Source organism: Pseudophryne corroboree, chromosome 7 (genome assembly GCF_028390025.1).
Source record: "Pseudophryne corroboree isolate aPseCor3 chromosome 7, aPseCor3.hap2, whole genome shotgun sequence".
Classification (NCBI taxonomy): domain Eukaryota; kingdom Metazoa; phylum Chordata; class Amphibia; order Anura; family Myobatrachidae; genus Pseudophryne; species Pseudophryne corroboree.
The window spans coordinates 479,593,397-479,615,162 of NC_086450.1; the positions used below are offsets into that span (position 1 = coordinate 479,593,397).

General features: G+C 41.5%; 1 long non-coding RNA gene across 1 annotated transcript in view; it reads right to left on the reverse strand.

Annotated features, from left to right (window-relative positions):
• Positions 1-202: 202 nt before the first annotated feature.
• The window catches only part of LOC134943887 (uncharacterized), a 62,564-nt gene continuing 41,000 nt past the window's right edge, over positions 203-21,766 (reverse strand). Inside the window, exon 2 of the long non-coding RNA XR_010181811.1 lies at positions 203-304. This is a non-coding gene — a long non-coding RNA (uncharacterized LOC134943887). The remainder of the gene's footprint in view (positions 305-21,766) is intronic.

Genomic DNA, 21,766 nt, shown 5'->3' on the forward strand with positions numbered 1-21,766 from the left:
ACTAGTGTGTCCGCAACTATGACATGAGAGTGTGCTTGCACACGCACAGCCATAGAGAAATGTGGAGGCTGCGGCTAGTCACAGCATGGCATATTAAGTCACACCTGCAACATGCCTCATGTGCTCGTGTGGCCATGCTGTAGGTGCAATGAGCATTTTACATCTGTAGAACAAGAGGATGTAAGGAAAGATTGAGTTGCAATTTAATTTTAATTTTTTTATTCTAAAAATGTTAATGAATGGGGGCATTGGTTATGGTAATGATAGAAAATTCTTCATTCATGGCCTTTTCTTTTCTCAGTTGCTGTAAAAAAAAAGAAAGAAGGATTAACTTAGAAATTTGATGGCAGATAAACATTTGGCGAGTCTATTAAACTACCAGTACATTTTTGGATTGTGGAAAGAAACCAGAGTACCCGAAGGAAACTTACGCAGGCACTGGGAGAATATACAAACACCACACAGGTGGGACCATGGTGGGAATTGAACCCTGGGTGCTGTGAGGCAGCAATGCTCACCAGAATACCATCCATACTGCCCTAGTTAGTTAATGTAATTAGTATTCATGTGAGCGTGTTGGCACAGCACATCCATATTGACACCCACACACATAGAAAATCTGTCACTAGTACAAAGATTTATATATAGAATATAAGAAAAGTTGTCCGTGGTCATTAATCACAAATATATATAAAATAACATACATAGGAAGCATTGAGTATAGATAAGCAGAGCAACGAAAAAAAGTGCCAAAGTAGACCAGAAAATAAAAGGAGAAATTACCACATTAGAAATCTCAGAAATATATCAGGCGCCTTCTCATCCTACATTCAATTAATCAGAGATTTGAGATGGAGACGCCGTAGCTGTAGCCAGACTGGAGGTGTTCCATCTATCCTATTTATTAAAATAATGAGGCAGGGTCGCTCTAGATCTGTGTGTAAACCTTTCATGCCCAGATACCTCGTTATCCAAAGCCCGCAAGTTATAAAGGTTAAGAGAGGATGTAGCAAACCAGTTCCTTGCTATAATCACTTTTCAGAGAAAATGGCTTACAGAAGATTCTTGTGTGGGTGCACTCCTGTATTTATTTGGTTATATGACTAATTATTAAAACTTAACTTTTATTAGCTAATCATTTTAAGATGAATCCACACTCTCATATTCCACCACAGTTAATTGATAGTAATATATATATATATATATTTATATATATATATATATATATATACACACACACTCAAAATTCCACATATATCTCTTTGGGATAGAATGTAGACAACAATAAAGTTGAATATAGACAACAAAATTTGAATATATATAAAGAATAAAGAATAAAAAATTGGAAATGTTCTGGTTAGTCTATCCTCATAGACTTGTAGGGAGATGTAGACACTATGGTTCTACACCCAAATGCTATCCAACCAGCACAAGTAAAGCTTGTTTTAATAAGACCTCATTGGGTCATGGTTGACTGGACTAATATTATCAGGAGTATGGATCCTAATAAATTACGTGTGCATGGGGAGGTGCCTTCTATAGTGCCTCGTAGTTGTGTGTATTGAGCTTTGAAGATTTAACCCTAGATATGAGGGAAGAGAACCAAGAAAAAAATTAGATGAAATTATAAGAGAGAGGGAAAGAGGAAGGGGGGGGGGAGTAGATGGACAGAGGAAGAGGAGGAGAAAGAGAGAAGAAGAATGGAAAGGAAAAGAAAATAGAAAATGTGGTGATCCTGCTGTTGGTGTATGGTCGAGATGGGTCACAAATTACAACACCAGGTATTCTCTGGGGGTCCCCCTCACAGATACTGACCCAGCCCACCACTGTTTTGCTTCCAAGATCGGACGAGATCGGGCTCTGTCGGTGGGGTATGATAGTAATTGTTAGACACAAATTGGTCGACCCACCAATGAGAGTGCACCTAGCAAAGATTTAGTAAAGAAACAGAAACAGGTTGCGGATCTGCTGTCTACGTTAGGCACAGGGTTAACCTGTGAATCAAAGATGAGAGTCCGCAGATATAAGGAAAGGATAGGAGATTACAAAAAATCGAATAGAACTATATCAGGTATCAACCTGAGTCTTTGCACAGGCACTGCAGTCAGATTTTATATTTGGATGCACACTCTAGTAATTCACAATACTGTAATATACTGGGAAACCATTCCATGGAGTGTGTGGAGATTCAGTATTCTGACATTCTGCCCTCAATACAAATCTATTACAGAAGCACACAGACAATGGTAAGTGCTCAATTTGACCAGCTGTTCCCACATGCAGACAGAAAAACAATTGAATCACAATGCAGGGCTGTTTGTATTATAATGGACAGCCACTGAAAGAGGGTATGTCCAGAAAGTATCAGTGTCCCTGATACCTGTTGGTTTCATAGGGATTTCAATTTGAAATGCCCTGTGCAGTTAAATAATACTGTTCCATGTAAGATATTACATATACCAATATTACTACAATTGGTGTGCCATGTCTGGTAAATCAAAAAATACCGGTTCCTGCCCAGGTCCCTGGGTCAGTCTGGGGTTGGCAGGATCTGAGTGATACTCCTAGTGTCCCTGGTCCAAGATGGAAAACGTGTTTCACCCATCCTGTGGGCTTGTTCACTTCCAATGCTACTCATCTGGGTGATGAGCCAGGTTTAAATACCAGTTAGGTAACAAACAGCCAATCACTGTTGTCTAATTAATTACTTGAATTGATTTCAGAAACTCCGCTGTGATCAGCGGAAATGACGCAATGTATCTGGTTGCTAGGCAACCCTGGTCGCCGTACAGCGGCCCTGGGGAAGAGAAATGATTACTGTCCCAGATTAGCTATGGTATACTAGCATGTGCGGGCAGTTACACTTGATCTCCCCACCGCCGCCGATCTGTCACCTTTTAGCCAACGCGACTTGTATAAAGTCCGTGCCGTTACCCTGACTATCCAGGCAAAGGCGGCACGTCATGTCCGGCTGGGACCTATGCGTCATGTTGCTAAGCAACCGAACGCCATATGTTACCTTGTGTATTGGGGGCGGGTCCGCACCTTCCATTTCATTGTTAGGTACCCCGATCTACCCGTCCAGCGGGTTCGTTAACTACATTTGCAGTTGATCTGGGTGATAATTCTAATTAGGCTAATCAGTGAATGTATCCAGCCAAACATAATCATATTGCAGTTGATCTGGGTGATAATTCTAATTAGGCTAATCAGTGAGTGTATCCAGCCAAACATAATCATATTATTACCGGAGTTGATCTCAATATCTCTGCTGTATTCAGTGTCATATGTCCGGTATTCAGTGTCATATGTCCGGTTACTAAGCACCCTCATCTCAAAAGGTAGCCCGGGAGTAAAGGAGTAGTTAATACATAGATTGTATCTGGGGTTATTATATTAGAGTGAGGTGCGACATGATAGGCCGGTACGGGCAGCTGCACTCTATATCCTAGGTGCAGCAGCCTATCCACTGGTAGTCATAGCGACAATGTGCAAACCGTCGCCTATAATAGCCGGCCAGAAACAGTTGCATAGTGTCTGACTGTGACACATGCGTCCGGTTGCTTAGCAACTAGCCGCTCTGGGTTTGATTGTAATTATTTTGGTTATCCCGCACCCGGGAATATTTGTGCATACGTACGGGATAATTGTGCGTAGTACATATTAGGACAATCCCATGCACCCAGGCTCAGGTTAGTCCTTGCCCTAGGCCAAGTTATTAAGCGTAGGCCAATGGTTGCCTCATATTTTTGCTAGATTCTCCTTGGTATTGTATACTACCTGGACATTAGTAGTATATGTGCCACATAATCTTGGCAAGAGATAACGAATTAGTCTGAACCATGAATAGATAGTTCAAATAAATACTGGGTATGTTAGAGAAATGGCTGGGGATGTACTTTTCCCAAGGTAGTCAGGCAGAGAACATATTTATGTATTGCTGGGAAGTAGGTTTCCGCTAAGTCTAGAGCAAATATACACAGTTTAGGAGAGATGGGGGATAACGCCGGTTCAGTGAGTAGTATATCTGTCCAAACTGCCCCCCCAAAAAGCATACACCATTGGGCATAACCATAGTAAGTGCCAGAAATCGGCTTCAGGGGCACCACATCGTGGACAAACTGCGCTAGGTCTCAAATCCGCTTTACATAGAGAGACTGTGGTTCTACATGATCTATGAAGGATAAAAAAGAAGACTTGTTGATACTTGATACACGGGGTAGTGTACTTAAGGGAACACAACACCTGGAGCCATTGGTCATCCTCCAGTGGACCAATGTCATGCTCCAACTTAAGTTTATGCGGGTCAAAAATAGTTTCAGCAAGGATGGCTTCATCTGTGCACGTAGGTGGACCTGACCATGCTTTGTAAGGACAGAAGGCATGCTTATACCAGCAACTAAAGTCCTTCAAACATCCATCATGAGAGGAATCTGATTAGGGGGAGTATAATGATTTAAATTGACGCAGTATACTAATGAGATTTCAGATGCTGCATTTGTTTCAATCATATATCATCTGATTTTCTATTTATATTTTGCTAAACTTACAGCACTTTTTCCTTTCATTTTCTCGTCTCTCATTTACTATCCCTTGCGCTCGCTCACCTGCCATTCAATGCTTTGATTATTCAAAACATGATGTCAGGAAGCAGAGGTGCAGGGCCATGTTTAGAGAGCCTTTCACTTTTCAGACTTATTTTCATCTAGAGAAAATTAAACTACTGCTTCTCTCTATTTATAAATTTGCTCTCTTTTTGACTGCACCACATTTATTAGGATGGTTACCAATAGCAACCGACAGGAGAAGCACTTTACTTCTTTCTAATTTTATTACACTCACTCACTGACCGACCGATGTTCCAATGATCTATGATATGATGGTGAGAAGTAGCGGTGCATGACAGTACTTTAACAGGTACTGTTTACAAACTGCACTCGCTCACTGACCGACTGATGTTCCAATGATCCATGATATGCTCTCTCTCACTGGCCATTCAATGTCTCAATAATTGGTAGTGTGACGGTGAGAAGCAGCGGTGTAAGATATTGTCATTTTGTGAACTTTCTTTTTCTTACATCCCACCCCCATTCCTCAATTTACATAATTCCTTGATGGATGGAATTTTAAACTATTTAATTATTATCCAGTTGACTGGATGCATATATATTGGAAGATGATATAACAGTATTTTTGCCAAGGGTCTACCAAGTATATATAAATATATATATTTTTTGTATTGCAGCTAGTATATTGTTGATTTTGACACTAATATGAAACAATTCCATTAAAGTTGCAACAATTTACAGAGACTGTAATTAAGTTGCAATGTTGCCACCTAGGTATTGTTCTATCTTGCAATTCTCCATTGGGAACAAACCATTGTTTGGCACTAACAGAGATACTATGTTTCTGACACATTGTTTTGAGACTGTTGATTTATACATTGTCTTTTTTCTTGATTTTGCATAACCAATGATTTAAAGAGCTATCCTGGAGAGCGGTAATTGCATTATTTATGGATTTAATGCAAACATTTAATTGTATAAAATTATCCATCCGAGGCATGTGCAAAATATGGAACAAACTTTTGTCTGTAATTGTTGGAATCATTACTCTGCAATACAATTGTTGGAATTTAATATAGGGTTGCATTCGCTTTTTAAATCCCCTATTTTTCTATTTGTTAAATGTGTGTTTGTCTGAAAGTTAGTCTATTCATAAAAGTTACATTTTAGAAACATTTGTTTACCGAGTGCCCCCCCAAAAAAGTTTTCTTTTTCTCTTCAATTTATATGTATCCCGACATTACAACAGCTGGCAGGATAGGGTTAACCACTTCAGGGATATTGGCACATACAGATGGACCTTTGCTCATCTATACCGTCTATGGCTATTTTCCCGATCACAGAGTCGCAGTGTGCCTGGTCGCAAGGCGGCGTGTTTTGTCGCAGGGTGGCGCATAGAGTTTAGCATGGCATATGGCGTTACTTGAGAGTGTAATACCAGGGATCATGCACCAGAGGTCGCTGTTGATAATCACCAGTGCACATGTGTAAGGTGTCCAATAAACTTGCATTGGAGACACTCAGCCAATCTACAGATGTGTCCACTTACATCCTTGCTGCAGTCACGCTAAACAGCCCTTGAAGTCACGCCAGGCCGGAAGCGGGACTCAGTAGCACAGATCGTCTTTTCTGCATTTTTGTATCGCGGAAATGTGGTGAGTAATAGCATCTCTATCCATTCAGTTTCTACTTAACATTTATCTAGCTGCTTCTAGAAGAATATATATATATATATATATATATATATACATACAGGTTGAGTATCCCATATCCAAATATTCCGAAATACGGAATATTCCGAAATACAGACTTTTTTGAGTGAGAATAAGATAGTGAAACGTTTGTTTTTTGATGGCTTAATGTACATAAACTTTGTTTAATACACAAAGTTACTAAAAATATTGTATTAAATGACCTCCAGGCTGTGTGTATAAAGTGTATATGAAACATAAATGAATTGTGTGAATGTAGACACACTTTGTTCAATGCACAAAGTTATAAAAAATATTGGCTAAAATGACCTTCAGGCTGTGTGTATAAGGTGTATATGTAACATAAATGCATTCTGTGCTTAGATTTAGGTCCCATCACCATGATATCTCATTATGGTATGCAGTTATTCCAAAATACGGAAAAATCCCATATCCAAAATACCTCTGGTCCCAAGCATTTTGGATAAGGGATACTCAACCTGTATATTTAATCTGATTGTTTGGTATGGGCAACATTACTCCGCAGTCAGACACAGAATATAGACATGCTGCATATCATTATAATTCAGAAGCTGCTTGTGCGTCCTATTACCATGCCCGTGAGCTAGGGTTCGATTCCCGCAATGGACACATCTGTGTATAAATTGTCATCCTCCATTTTTTTTTCTAATTTTGAAAAAACAAGTGACGTCATACTTTGTATACAGTCTCAGACATGCACACACGTATACAGTCGAAATTAGAAAAAAAACGTAGGTGCTACTTATTACACATATATACAAGTGTGACTACAAATTACGATAGTATTATCTTTATGAGACTGAGTTACTGTACTTCTTCCTGGGCCTCCCCATTGCTTTAATATGCAGCCTCCCCCACCACTAATCCCTCCCTCTGTGAGACTTGTGATATCACGGACTGGGTGTACTGCTTAGTAAATGACAAACACAACACGGCCGGTACACTACTGTATATAAATGAATGGCTCATGCTGGCTTTGGTTGGGGGAAGGGAACCCAGAGGGCACAGAATGCACATTCATTTATAAGGCATGTCAGCATTGTGCATGCACATAGAGATCTAGAGATGCTTGGCGTGAGTGAGCCGTCATTTGCCGGGCAGCTCTGCTATTGTCGGGCATCTTTCCTTGCTGTAAATGCATCTTACAGATGTGTCCTCTTACATCCTTGCTGCAGTCACGCTAAACAGCCATTCAAGTTGCGCCATGCTGTAGCAGAACTCGGTAGAGCCGAGTGTCTTTTTTTGCAGCTTTTGCCCTGAAAATGCATCTTAGACACAATGTAATGCAATAGGATGCACAAGCAGCTTCCGTTGATTAAAATGATATGCAGCATGCCAATATTCTGTGTGTAATAGCGGCTCTTATCTGCATCCGAAATGAAACGTTACAGTGTTTTCCAGGGAAACACTGTAGCAGAGCATTTTCTATGCAAATACAGTCACAGTCACACACAGAATAGAGACATGCTGCATATCATTTTAATCAGCAGAAGCTACTTGTGCGTCCTATTACATTACTTTGCGTCTAAGACGCATTTTCGCGGGAAAAACAAAAAAAGATGATCAGCGCTGCCGAGTCCCTCTGCCGGCATGGTGTGACTTCAAGGGCTATTTACCGTGACTGCAGCACGGATGTAAGAGGACACATCTGTAGATTGGCTCAGTGTCTCCAATGCACACAAAGAAAAGTACAGTTCAGAGTTCTACACAGCTCTCTAAAGGAAAATAAATCATTACACTCAGCCATAGAGTTGGAATCACACAGCTATTTATACAAAGTTATTAATTGATTTATTTTTTTGGTCCTGACAGAGAATGAAAATTTTCTACAGCACTCGTTTATTTACAGTACACTATACACTTCAAGTTCCTGATAGTCCTTCTCCATATGACGTTTGGTCTGTGTGTATAACATTACAGTTGTAACTGCCAATTTGCCATAGCTTGCTGAGAGTACACTATTACCGTACGATTACTGTACTGTACTGTATATCCATCTTCTGCTATTCGCTTTACTGTACTGGATTAGTGGAGCATTAGCCACCCAGTGGTGAAGATGTGTATTGCATGCTATGTATGTTGTCGCACCTTAATGCGCCTCTCTGTGCAATACCTCAACAACTCGAGCTATAGCTAACGCGCGACAAATACTCAGTTTAGGTGGCGAAACTGCAACGATGAATGAGGATCCATCAGTATATGTACATTTACTTTTACTTAAAAATAATGATTACAATTAATTGCATATCTTTTTGAAGTTTGAATACATATTTATAACTAAATTGGATAAAATAATCAATATTTAAAAAATATTTAACATCTATTTACAGACAACACATTTATAATTTCTGTGCATTTGATTGGGACACATCACAAGCATTCAACACCAATTGGCAACAGTAAAGTGGTGTATTTTTTAAAACATAACATATGGGGTTTAGGCGCCACCCTGAAGGGTTAGAGTTAAGCTGCGGGGGGGGGGGGGGGTTAGGGTTAGGGTTTGGCTGTGGGATAGAAGGGTTAGGATTAGCACCCCTTGGGGTTGGTTAGGGTAAGGCACTAAAGGTAAAAGCTAGGTTTAGTCTGCGGGGCCAGAGGGTTAGGGGGTAGAGGAGAGGGGGTAATACCCTTTGCTCACCCATGTCAGGATTTCATACATCAGGATCCCGACATCAGTATTTAATCCTGATTCCACTGACACAATACATTGGGCCATGTACAGTAGTGTGAGTATCTCAGCACTTCTTCCCATAATACCCATCACTTCCAGTCTACAGCCACTTCTGTCTACGACTGCCCCCCCCCCCGCCAGGCAGTATAGGACTATACATTATTATTTGGGCCTTCGGTGCTAAGTGGATCTTTCCCTTATTGAAGCGAGAAGCTTGTTAGTGTCAATTAAGTTATTATCACCCTAATGTAGGTGGCGGCTAGTAGCGTTGTGGTAAGTACCAGGCACTTAGTGTCTGAAGTTGTGTGCAGGGCGGCTATTGGTCAGTGACAGGACACAGCAGTGATGGGAATATGACACTATGTAGCCTTCTGCAGGACAGTGTGACACAGCAATCATCATGTAGTGATGTAACAGGAGCGGAGAGATGTACAAAGTGACTAACAGTGTCTATACTACATCTCCATCATCACTCTCACCCAGCTGGGGGGGGGGGGGGGGGCAATGCTAGGGGCACTATACTTTGGGTTACAGCCTTCCACCAAGATTTACCTTAGAAGCCTGGGGTTATCAGAAGACAGCAAGTAGGAGACAATATTGAAACTCACAATGGACTACGATGGTAATTTATGTGCATTTCTTTTCTTAATATATTACACAAACAATATCACATATACTACATAATAGAGGAAAGATTAAAAAAAATCCTAAAATCTATTTTTCTTTAAGCTGCTAAGAATGTGTAAGATATAATTACTGCATAATACTCAGCTACAGGTCCTCTGTGTCATCTAATGACAACAAGGTAACTTCTCATCTGAAGAGACTTCTTCTTAATTTGGGGTTTCCAAAGATTAGTATAAAAGATTGTACTGATGGATATGAGTAGAGGAACACCAAGAATAATGTATCCATCACTGGACTCATATAGAACGACACAGCAAACATGTAAATAATGATAATAAGGAAGATCAGGTCCAACACCACACGCAGCGTCATTGTCACAGCCGCCCGAACAAGAGCCTGGAGCTGAGGGGATGAGCTGTCCTGGGACACGTTCTGCCTGATCCTCCAGACATGGTGCAGGAGAGACGTCACACTGAGACCAATACAGATGAAAGTCAGGGTAAAGGGCAGGATGTAACTCAGCAGCATATTAGTCACAGTGTAAAGGACATTTACCGTCATTGCAAAACCTATTGACCCATCAGTAATATTTGTTTTCTGTGGAAACATCATCTCTGCTGTCCAGAAAAATGGCAAAGTCACCAGAACTGACCATATTGCTGATCCTATGAGGAGTTTGGTGATGGAAGAGGAAAACCACATTTTCACCCAGAGGAAGATCCGGTGGGTAACGGTGACGAGTTTCACACAGTAGCAGATGGAAAGCCAGGCGGTGTTCCAAAAACTCATATTCTGTAGGACAAACAGGACATAACTCAAAAACAATAAAATTCTTGTGTTCATTTGAGTGTGAAAAGACAAGTAATTGCTCACCAACAACTGGCACACCAGGAGGAGATTGGTGAGAGCCATAGAGAGCAGGATTGGGTCATTGGCTATGAGTCTATTGCTCGTTCTCCAGAGTCTGATGTACACAGAGAGGATGGCGGAGTTTATGATGATTCCATGTATCCCGATTATAGATAAAATGATGTTTATCACACTCTGCACAGACAGCAGCATTCTGCACAGCCGGGCGACCTGTCCTGTTTCCCTTACTAATATAATGACAGCCGATGTGACAAGTGCCAGTGGTGTAATGATTACATGCCGGGCAGAGGGAGCACGGAGCAGGGTCAGACATGCAAATCTGGGCAATATCTGGTTTCCCTGTGTGTATATTAATGTCCTCTGTGACACTGGAGAGACGGGAGGAGAGGAAGCTGGGATAGGATTTGTTTTGTTTTATCACTGGTATCAGATATCCTGGGTAACTGATATACTGCTTAAAAATGAAAATTATAATAAATGTGCCAAAAAATTAACCAAAATTAACCAGGGCAGCAGAGACATTGTGTGTGTGTGTGTGTGTGTGTGTGTGTGTGTGTGTGTATGTGTGTGTGTGTGTGTGTGTGTGTGTGTGTGTGTTCATGGGGGGAGGGGGCGGGGGGCTGGGGGGAGACACAGTGCTGGGGGTGAGTGCAGCTATGTCCCATTAGATATAGAAATATTAGTAATATGCACCTGGGCACTGTGCCGTTGTTTAGCTAATAACACTCGCTGCTGCTCATAACTAGGTAATAAACCCACAAGTGGCCAAATATAATGTTTCTGATGAGCTGCGCTCAGCCTGTTGTGGAAGGAGTGTGACACTCTTTAGGTCGTAGTTTGCTGACAAATGATGGTAACTGCGGAATGTTATGTTTGCCAGCAAATGAGGGTATTTTAGAGATGTTTTATAAATATGTCACTTGTTGAAAAACGAAAATAGTCAGAGATGTTAAAATAGATACTTTACTCAATTGATTAAAAGTTACTACAAGTTCTCAACTTGGCAAATATGTAATAATTGATAAATAACAATAAATCTTGTGGATACCAAGCGCTTTGGGAGTGAACCTGTATGTGATTGTATAACTGGGATGAGTCAGTGATAAAATGTGGGAAATGAAAAGAGAACAGAATGGGCAAGAAGAGGGGCGAATGATAGTTTTGGATATTGATATCTGAAACGGTGTATTTAGGGGATAACCGCTTTATGCAGAAGTTGTATGTAGCAGTCCCAGAGATGTTTCTAGATTTATGTCTAATATGGATACAGTCTCTTGCTGAACCGTAGCGGTTACTAAGTGTCTGTTAGTGAATGGACTGTGATCTTGATCGTGGTAATCTTTCATAAATGGATAAATGAATTTAAGTTGAGGAGTTGTGAGTGGCGGCGTCCCGCTCACTCACCAGTACCTTGTGATCGCGGTGTCCCGCTGAGCTGTCTGCCTGCCCCCGGGTGCCGGTGTTCTCTGTACTATCCGTCCTCCGATGCGGGACTTAGCAACGCGGCCACTGGGACTGAGCTTCTCATCTTGGTTTGTTGCTGCCGCTGGTTTTCCTGGGTCAGTCCGTGCATAGATCTGGTTTGCTTGTTGTCACTGTCTCTCCCTCTCCAACGCGATTCAACCAATTACTGGTCTTCTTCTGGGAATTGTGGGTAGTGTAGTCTCTTTGTGTTTAGTAGTTATAGTAAACGGAGCTGTTTAATTGGTCCATTTTAATTGATGTATCCACTTGACTTTTTGTTCCTGTTGTCAATCACTCTGCATTTTAGCCACATTCTGCTGCATGTCTAATGTCTTTGAAGCGGTCTAAATTTATATTAAGAAATGGTGTAAGGTGGATCTATGAACATAGTATATAATAAGAGCACAGCGGAAAAAAGTAAAAGATGACTAGCAGTGAGGGTTTAAATTTGTAGTAAGTGCATATAATATCTTTATTGTGAAATGATAGTGTTAAATAAAGTCTTGTGTGGATTGACTATTAATTATATAATTACATGCGGTCTTGAAACTATAAATATTATAATAAATATATAATCAATATATAATCATATGCGATTTTGAGATTATAATATGTTATTAAGTTATTGATAAATGTGTATAATCCTGCTATCATAAGGTTAAAATGAACATACTGTCCTGAGACTATAATAAATCTATATTTATATGCGGTCTTGAGACTACAATATGCTATTAGTGGATGTATAATCTTGTGTCTAGTCCTAGTGTTGTATGGCTAGGGTAAAATGCTACACAAACACAAAACCAGCAGAAATAAGAAATAACAAAGAAACATCCATTTTCAAACATACAGAACTGAAGCCCCCTTCAGATTTTTTTCTAAGCCACCTCAAAGGAGCTCAGATAGAAACATTTACACAAATGGTAGAAAAAGATATAGAGAAGATAACTACAAGCAAAAAGATACATCGAAATATGACCAAGAAAGAATCCCTGGCACTTAAAGAACTACAAGAAAACCGCTCCATCATAATCAAACCGGCGGACAAGGGTAGGGGAATAGTTATCCTCAACACGACAGATTATATGGAGGATTCAAAGCGGATTCTGAATGACACTACAACCTACAAATTAATGAAACAAGATCCGACAAAAGCATTTAAGAAACAATTAAATATTCACCTCTAAGATGGATTAGAAACAGGAATACTCAAACCACAAGAATTCAAGTACATATCCACCAGTAATCCAGTGATCCCAGTATTCTGTAACTTACCAAAAAATTCATAAAGACCCATTTCATCCACCCGGAAGGCCAATCATTTCCGGAATTGGATCACTAACCTCAAACCTATCAGAATACCTGGACAATTTTCTACAACCCTATGTACCACAACAGCCCTCATATTTAAGAGACACTACCCACATCCTTAACATTATGTAAGATTTAGTATGGGAAGATGACTACTGGATGTTCACAGCAGACGTCACTTCACTTTGGCCCTCATTCCGAGTTGTTCGCTCGGTAATTTTCTTCTCATCACAGCGATTTTCCGCTAATTGCGCATGCGCAATGTTCGCACTGCGACTGCGCCAAGTAAATTTGCTATGCAGTTAGGTATTTTACTCACGGCATTACGAGGTTTTTTCTTCGTTTTGGTGATCGTAATGTGATTGACAGGAAGTGGGTGTTTCTGGGCGGAAACTGGCCGTTTTATGGGTGTGTGTGAAAAAACGCTGCCGTTTCTGGGAAAAACGCGGGAGTATCTGAAGAAACGGGAGAGTGTCTGGGTGAACGCTGGGAGTGTTTGTGATGTCAAACCAGGAACGAAACTGACTGAACTGATCGCAGTTGCCGAGTAAGTGTGGAGCTACTCAGAAACTGCTAAGAAGTGTCTATTCGCAATTCTGCTAATCTTTCGTTCGCAATTTTACTATGCTAAGATTCACTCCCAGTAGGCGGCGGCTTAGCATGTGCAAAGCTGCTAAAAGCAGCTTGCGAGCGAACAACTCGGAATGACCACCTTTATTCAGTCATTAACCACAATCAAGGCATTTACAGCATCAAAAACCATCTAGATAAAGACTCAACAATACCGAGACTTCAGTTTGGAAAGTATAAATTTCATTCTTACACAGAACTATGCCTGGTTTGATGACAGGTACTTTTTACAAATAAACGGCACAGCAACGGTTATGAGATTTATGCCATGCTTCGCCAACTTATTCATGAGTTGGTGGGAGGACCACCATATATGGTCCAAAGACCTTGGGACAAATCTCGTACTCTGGACCCGATATATAAATTATGTCTTCTGCGTTTGGCGAGGGGAAGAACACACCCTGCTAGAATTTGTCAAAACCCTGAACAAGAACGACAACAATTTGATATCCACCACACAATATAGCAAAAAAGAAGTTGAGAGTCTAGATCTCAAGATTTACCTAGAAGAAGGCAGGATCCACACAAATACATTTAGAAAAACAGTAGATGTGAATAGCTTCATTTTATCATCAAGTTGTCACCATCCAAACTGGTTGAAGACAGTACCCAGAGGACAATTTGTAAGATTTAGAAGAAACTGCACAAAGATAGAAGACTACAGAATACAAGGACAAGAACTAGCGCTACAATTTGAGGTAAATAAATATAACAGACAATTAATTGAACAAGCCTACCAAGAGGTGGAACAGATGGAAAGAACATGAAGAACAAAAAGAAAAAGAAAATAAAGAAGTTCTATTCATTACAGACTACTCACAGCAATCAAAACAACTTCAAAAAAGTCTTAAAAGAGAACTGGCCCATACTGATGGAAGGTGACACACTGGCAGATGATCTTTCTGAAATACCCAAAACCGTATTTAGAAAAGCTCCGGATTTGAGACAGAAACTGTTCCAGAACCACATCAAACCCAGCACATCCAAACAGAAGACTATAAACAACATTCCAGCACCAAGAGGGTTTTACTTTTGTGGCACATGTGAAGGCTGCAAAAATCAGAAGATCAACAGCACAAAACCGATGACAACATTCAACTCTTCCATCACGAACAAAGAATACAAGATCAGAGATAACATTACATGCAACAGCAAAGGAATTATTTATCTATTAGAATGTGGATGTCTTCACCAATACATAGGAAGAACCACCAGGAAACTGAAGATATGCATCAATGAACACCTAAGAAATATAAGGAAAGGCTTAGCGGATCATAACCTATCTAGACATTTCAAAGAGAATCACAACAGCGATCCAAGCACACTACCATTTGTGGGTATACAGGAAGTGAAACCGAACTGGAGAGGGGGCGACTTCATACAGAAAATAAATAAACTTGAATTAAGATGGATGTACGAACTAAAAACTATTGCACCAAAAGGACTGAACTTAGACAATGAAATTAAATCAATCACATACAAGAAGTAAAATTGAAAATGAAAACAAAAGGAAAATGGAAAACGATAGATCAACACATACACATGGAATTAAACAAGAAAGCTAAAACCTACTTCCTATATTATACATGACATATCAACCTTATATACACCTATTAACCAGTCTGATCTATCAAGGACATTTCATATACATATACACAGTGACACAATCTCATATATAGAAGCAGAAAAATCATCAACTAATTTCTTTTGATATTGTTCAACCATATCTATCTAACAAAGCTTAAGTACAGAGGTATACCACACATAGAGATAGAATATTGACAATCCCTAATTTGGGAACCAATATTTCCCCTTTTATGTGTAAACTTGCTTATATCACAAAGACCATCAAGCTTCCAACACAATGCAATATTCCCAATACAGTGCAATATTGTAAACCTTTCACATTAGAAACATAGCATTCAACACTTTAGCAATTGTCAAGTTGATACATTATTCACAATTGACGCAATATACTCAGTCAACAGATACACTATCCACTGACAATGAAACATTTATTTTTCCACTTAACACATACCCAATATAAATTTACCCTAGCCATACAACACTAGGACTACACACAAGATTATACATCCACCAACAGCATATTGTAGTCTCAAGACCGCACATACAATAAATATAGATTTATTATGGTCTCAGGACCGTATGTTCACTTTAACCTTATGATAGCAGGATTATATAAATTTATCAATTATTTAATAACATGTTATAATCTCAAGACCGCATATGACTTTATATTGATTATATATTTATTATAATATTTATAGTTTCAAGACCGCATGTAATTATATAATTAATAGTCAATCCACACAATACTTTATTTAACACTATCATTTCACAATAAAGATATTATATACACTTACTACAAATTTAAACCCTCACTGTTAGTCATCTTTTACATTTTTCCGCTGTGCTCTTTTTCTATACTATGTTCATAGATCCACCTTACACCATTTCTTAATAGAAATATAGACCGCTTCAAAGACATTAGACACGCAGCAGAATGTGAGTAAAATGCAGAGTGAATGACAACAGGAACAACCAGTCAAGTGGATACATTAAAACTAGTGATGTGCACCGGAAATTTTTTGAGTTTTGTGTTTTGGATTCGGTTCCGCTGCCGTGTTTTGGATTCGGACGCGTTTTGGCAAAATCTCCCTGAAAATGTTTTTGTCTGATTCGGGTGTGTTTTGGATTCGGGTGTCCTTGATTGTGGATAATGACTGAATAAAGTGAAGTGACGTCTGCCGTGAACATCCAGTAGTCATCTTCCCATACTAAATCTTTCAAAATGTTAAGGATGTGGGTAGTGTCTCTTAAATATGAGGGCTGTTGTTGTACATAGGGTTGTAGAAAATTGTCCAGGTATTCTGATAGGTTCGAGGTTAGTGATCCAATTCCTGAAATGATTGGCCTTCCGGGTGGATGTAATGGGTCTTTATGAATTTTTTGGTAAGTTACAGAATACTGGGATCACTGGATTACTGGTGGATATGTACTTGAATTCTTGTGGTTTGAGTATTCCTGTTTCTAATCCATCTTGGAGGTGAATATTTAATTGTTTCTTAAATGCTTTTGTCGGATCTTGTTTCATTAATTTGTAGGTTGTAGTGTCATTCAGAATCCGATTTGATTCCTCCATGTAATCTGTCTTGTTGAGGATAACTATTCCCCTACCCTTGTCCGCAGGTTTGATTATGATGGAGTGGTTTTCTTGTAGTTCTTTAAGTGCCAGGGATTCCTTCTTGGTCATATTTCGATGTATCTTTTTGCTTGTAGTTATCTTCTCTATATCTTGTTCTACCATTTGTGTAAATGTTTCTATCTGTGGTCCTTTGAGGTGGCTTAGAAAAAAATCTGAAGGGGGCTTCAGTTCTGTATGTTTGAAAAGGATGTTTCTTTGTTATTTCTTATTTCTGCTGGTTTTGTGTTTGTGTAGCATTTTACCTTAGCCATACAACACTAGGACTAGACACAAGATTATACATCCACCAATAGCATATTGTAGTCTCAAGACCGCATATAAATATAGATTTATTATAGTCTCAGGACAGTATGTTCACTTTAACCTCATGATAGCAGGATTATACACATTTATCAATAATTTAATAACATATTATAATCTCAAGATCGCATATGATTATATATTGATTATATATTTATTATAATATTTATAGTTTCAAGACCGCATGTAATTATATAATTAATAGTCAATCCACACAATACTTTATTTAACACTATAATTTCACAATAAAGATATTATATACACTTACTACAAATTTAAACCCTCACTGTTAGTCATCTTTTACTTTTTTCCGCTGTGCTCTTATTCTATACTATGTTCATAGATCCACCTTACACCATTTCTTAATATAAATTTAGACTGCTTCAAAGAAATTAGACACGTAGCAGAATGTGAGTAAAATGCAGAGTGAATGACAACAGGAACAGCCAGTCAAGTGGATACATCAATTAAAACTAGTGATGTGCACTGGAAATTTTTCGAGTTTTGGATTCGGTTCCACGGCCGTGTTTTGGATTCGGAGGCGTTTTGGCAAAACCTCCCTGAAATTATTTTGTCTGATTCGGGTGTGTTTTGGATTCGGGTGTTTTTTTACAAAAACCCCTCAAAAACAGCTTCTATCATAGAATTTGGGGGTCATTTTTATCCCATAGAAGTATTTTCCTCAATAACCATAATTTCCACTCATTTCCAGTCTATTCTGAACACCTCACACCTCACAATATAATTTTTAGTCCTAAAATGTGCACCGAGGTCGCTGGATGACTAAGCTAAGCGACCCAAGTGGCCGACACAAACACCTGGCCCATCTAGGAGTGGCACTGCAGTGTCAGACAGGATGGCAGATTTAAAAAATTAGTCCCCAAACAGCACATGATGCAAAGAAAAAAGAGGTGCAATGAGGTAGCTGTGTGACTAAGCTAAGCGACCCAAGTGGCCGACACAAACACCTGGCCCATCTAGTAGTGGCACTGCAGTGTCAGACAGGATGGCACTTCAAAAAATAGTCCCCAATCAGCACATGATGCAAAGAAAAAAAGAGGTGCACCAAGGTCGCTGTGTTACTAAGCTACAGTAAGCGACCCAAGTGGCCGACACAAACACCTGACCCATCTAGGAGTGTCACTGCAGTGTCAGACAGGATGGAAGATTTAAAAAATAGTCCCCAAACAGCACATGATGCAAAGAAAAAAAGAGGTGCAATGAGGTAGCTGTGTGACTAAGCTAAGCGAACCAAGTGGCCGACACAAACACCTGGCCCATCTAGTAGTGGCACTGCAGTGTCAGACAGGATGGCAGATTTAAAAAATAGTCCCCAAACAGCACATGATGCAAAGAAAAAAAGAGGTGCAATAAGGTAGCTGTGTGACTAAGCTAAGCGACCCAAGTGGCCGACACAAACACCTGGCCCATCTAGGAGTGGCACTGCAGTTTTCTAGCGAGAGGATGAGTGCTTCCATCCTCATGTGAATTTGAACCACTAGCCATGAACATAGGCCAGGGCCTCAGCCGTTCCTTTGCACTCCGTGTCGTAAATGGCATATTGGCAAGTTTACGCTTCTCATCAGACGCTTTTAATTTAGATTTTCGGGTCATTTTACTGAACTTTTGTAGTATACTTGACGACACAGAGGTAGAGCAGTGGACTACTGTACCGTACTGCTATATATATACTGGTTGTCACAGCAACATTCTGCACTGTCCCCTCCTACTATATAGTACTGCACACAACTAAAATGCAGCACAGGTATGGATGCATAGTATACTTGACAACACAGAGGTAGAGCAGTGGACTACTGTACCGTACTGCTATATATATACTAGTGGTCACAGCAACATTCTGCACTGTCCTCCTACTATAAACTGCGCACAACTAAAGTGCAGCACTGGTATGGATGCATAGTTTCTGTGACAGGACGGTCCCGTACGAAAGACCTCACTGCTTTCGAGTCCCATCCCCTGTGCACAGAATGGAAGGTTAGGTCACACGGGACCTGACCACATAGGGGATTCCAGCTTATCGTCAGTAACCACCTGTTACTGACTCCACCCACTGCACTGTGGGCGGGTTTATGCTGCCACCACCAAACTCCTAACCTGCCGTGGCGTTTGGAACCACGGTTCTGCTCTGTATGTGCCGATGCACTGCCTTTCCACACCTGTGTGGTGTTGACGAATCCCCACTAGCCACTTGCTAGGCCTCAACCGGTAGGTGGCGGAAGGCGGAACTTGGAGACGTTAGGTGCTTCCCTGGACAGCCGGAGGACGGGGCTATGTTTGGCATAACCCTGTAGGTCACAAGATGAAGCAATCTTCCTGAGGCAGATGAGGTTTATTTGCTCAATAATAGCCTTAAAAAAAGACTTCCCTATTGCTAGGGGCAACAGCATACAGCAAGATGTTCCAGCAGAATAAAGATGGTACAATACAATTTTCATGGGGCAACTGCCCTCCTTTTATCTTACTCCAATACACATTACCACAGGAGGTAAGCCCGCCCTGTGGTGTACAACCAATCAATGTTTACCCATGGGCTGTGCATGCCTTGGTCATATGCACAGCTAACATTGTTCTCTATGGACAGTGGGGAGTGGTCACTCTCCTTTGACTGTCCCATCCTGGAGGATCAGGATACGCCCCGGTGCCGTTCAGTCTAGGCTGGATGAAGTTTTCCCGCCTAAACTGACTTCCAGAAACCTGCCCGGGACCTAGCCCACTGCCTGCAGCCTGGATTTGGGCTCCAGAGCTGGGCAGCCTAGATCCCCGGTCAAGGTTTCCTGGCCACTACGGGTGATCTCCATGGAGCTCCAGAAAACCACTCAGCTTGTTTCAAAGCTGAGCTTCTCCTCTCTCTTCCAAGCCAACTTTCAAGTGTGAGGCTGGAAGGGAAAGGATTCCGTTTTTGGGGAAAAGGTCTGGGAGAATCCATCAGCCTGCACAGCCATGGATTCCCCCCTCCTGGGACACACAACCAAGTAAGTGCATTTTACCTTTAAATACATCACATTTAAAATACACTGTACATTCCCCTTTAAATATACACTGAGCCTGTGCTGTGCACAGGCTCCACATACCTAGGCACTGCAGTGCCTCCCAGCACAATACACTTTTTATTACATTTAAAACACAATGTTTTTGTTTTAAATACTGTGCCAAGCGCTGGCTCCCCTAGCCCTGCAGCCTGGCTGCTAGGGCTCTCTCTCTCAGTGCTAGAGGTATGGGGCTGGCTTCCCCCCTCCTCCAGCCTGCCTGCCATTAGGGTCCAGGGAGCTGGCTCTCCCTGTCCCCCCAGTGTGGCACTTACTTGGTGGCCTCGCCGCACAGTGCGGCGCACCCCCCTGATCTGAAGCCTGGCGGCTCAGGACACTGGTCCCGGCTGCCATGGCTCTGTGCCCTTTTCAGCACTGAGGTGCCGGGAGCTTAGCTCCCGGTCCCCAGCACTCACTGCCCTACACACACACCCCGTCGCTAGGGAGCCGGCTAGCCCGGACCCCCCTGAGCGGCGCACTCTGGTGCCCCCACCAAGCAGGGATCCGGCTAACCCGGTCCCCTGTGTGCGGTGCGGTATCCTGTGGCCTCGTCGTAGCGTCTGGCGGGGAGCCGGGCTGCAGCGCACCCCCCCTGCCGCCCAGCAGCCGGGGATGCTCGTCCCGGCTGCCGCGGCTGGCTACCACTAGCGTGCTGAAGCGCCGGGAGCAGAGCTCCCGAGCCCCCAAGCAGAGGCAACCACAGAGAGCGCTGCAGCGGGAGCCGATCTCCCACCCGCAGCTGCTCACCCTTCTCCCCCGGCGCACACACAGCTCAGTGCGCCGGGGGCTGTGCTCACCGATGCCGTTGCCGGGAGCGGAGCTCCCGGACTACGGCGGTCAGCGGCTCACACAGATCGCTGCAAGCGCCCATTGTCCTCATAATGGTGCCGGGCACTAGGGGTTAACCCCTTCAGTGCCGCGGCAGCCATTGTCCACGTGGGCTGGGGTTCTCTCCGGCCACAATATACTTGACGACACAGAGGTAGAGCAGTGGACTACTGTACCATACTGCTATATATATACTGGTGGTCACAGCAACATTCTGCACTGTCCCCTACTACTATATAGTACTGCGCACAACTAAAATGCAGCACAGGTATGGATGCATAGTATACTTGATGACACAGAGGTAGAGCAGTGGACTACTGTACCGTACTGCTATATATATACTGGTGGTCACAGCAACATTCTGCACTGTCCTCCTACTATATACTACAATGCAGCACAAATATGGAGCATTTTTCAGGCAGAGAACGTAGATATTTTCAGCACACTGAGCACAGATATTTACAAGCACACTGAGTACAGATATTTGCAGC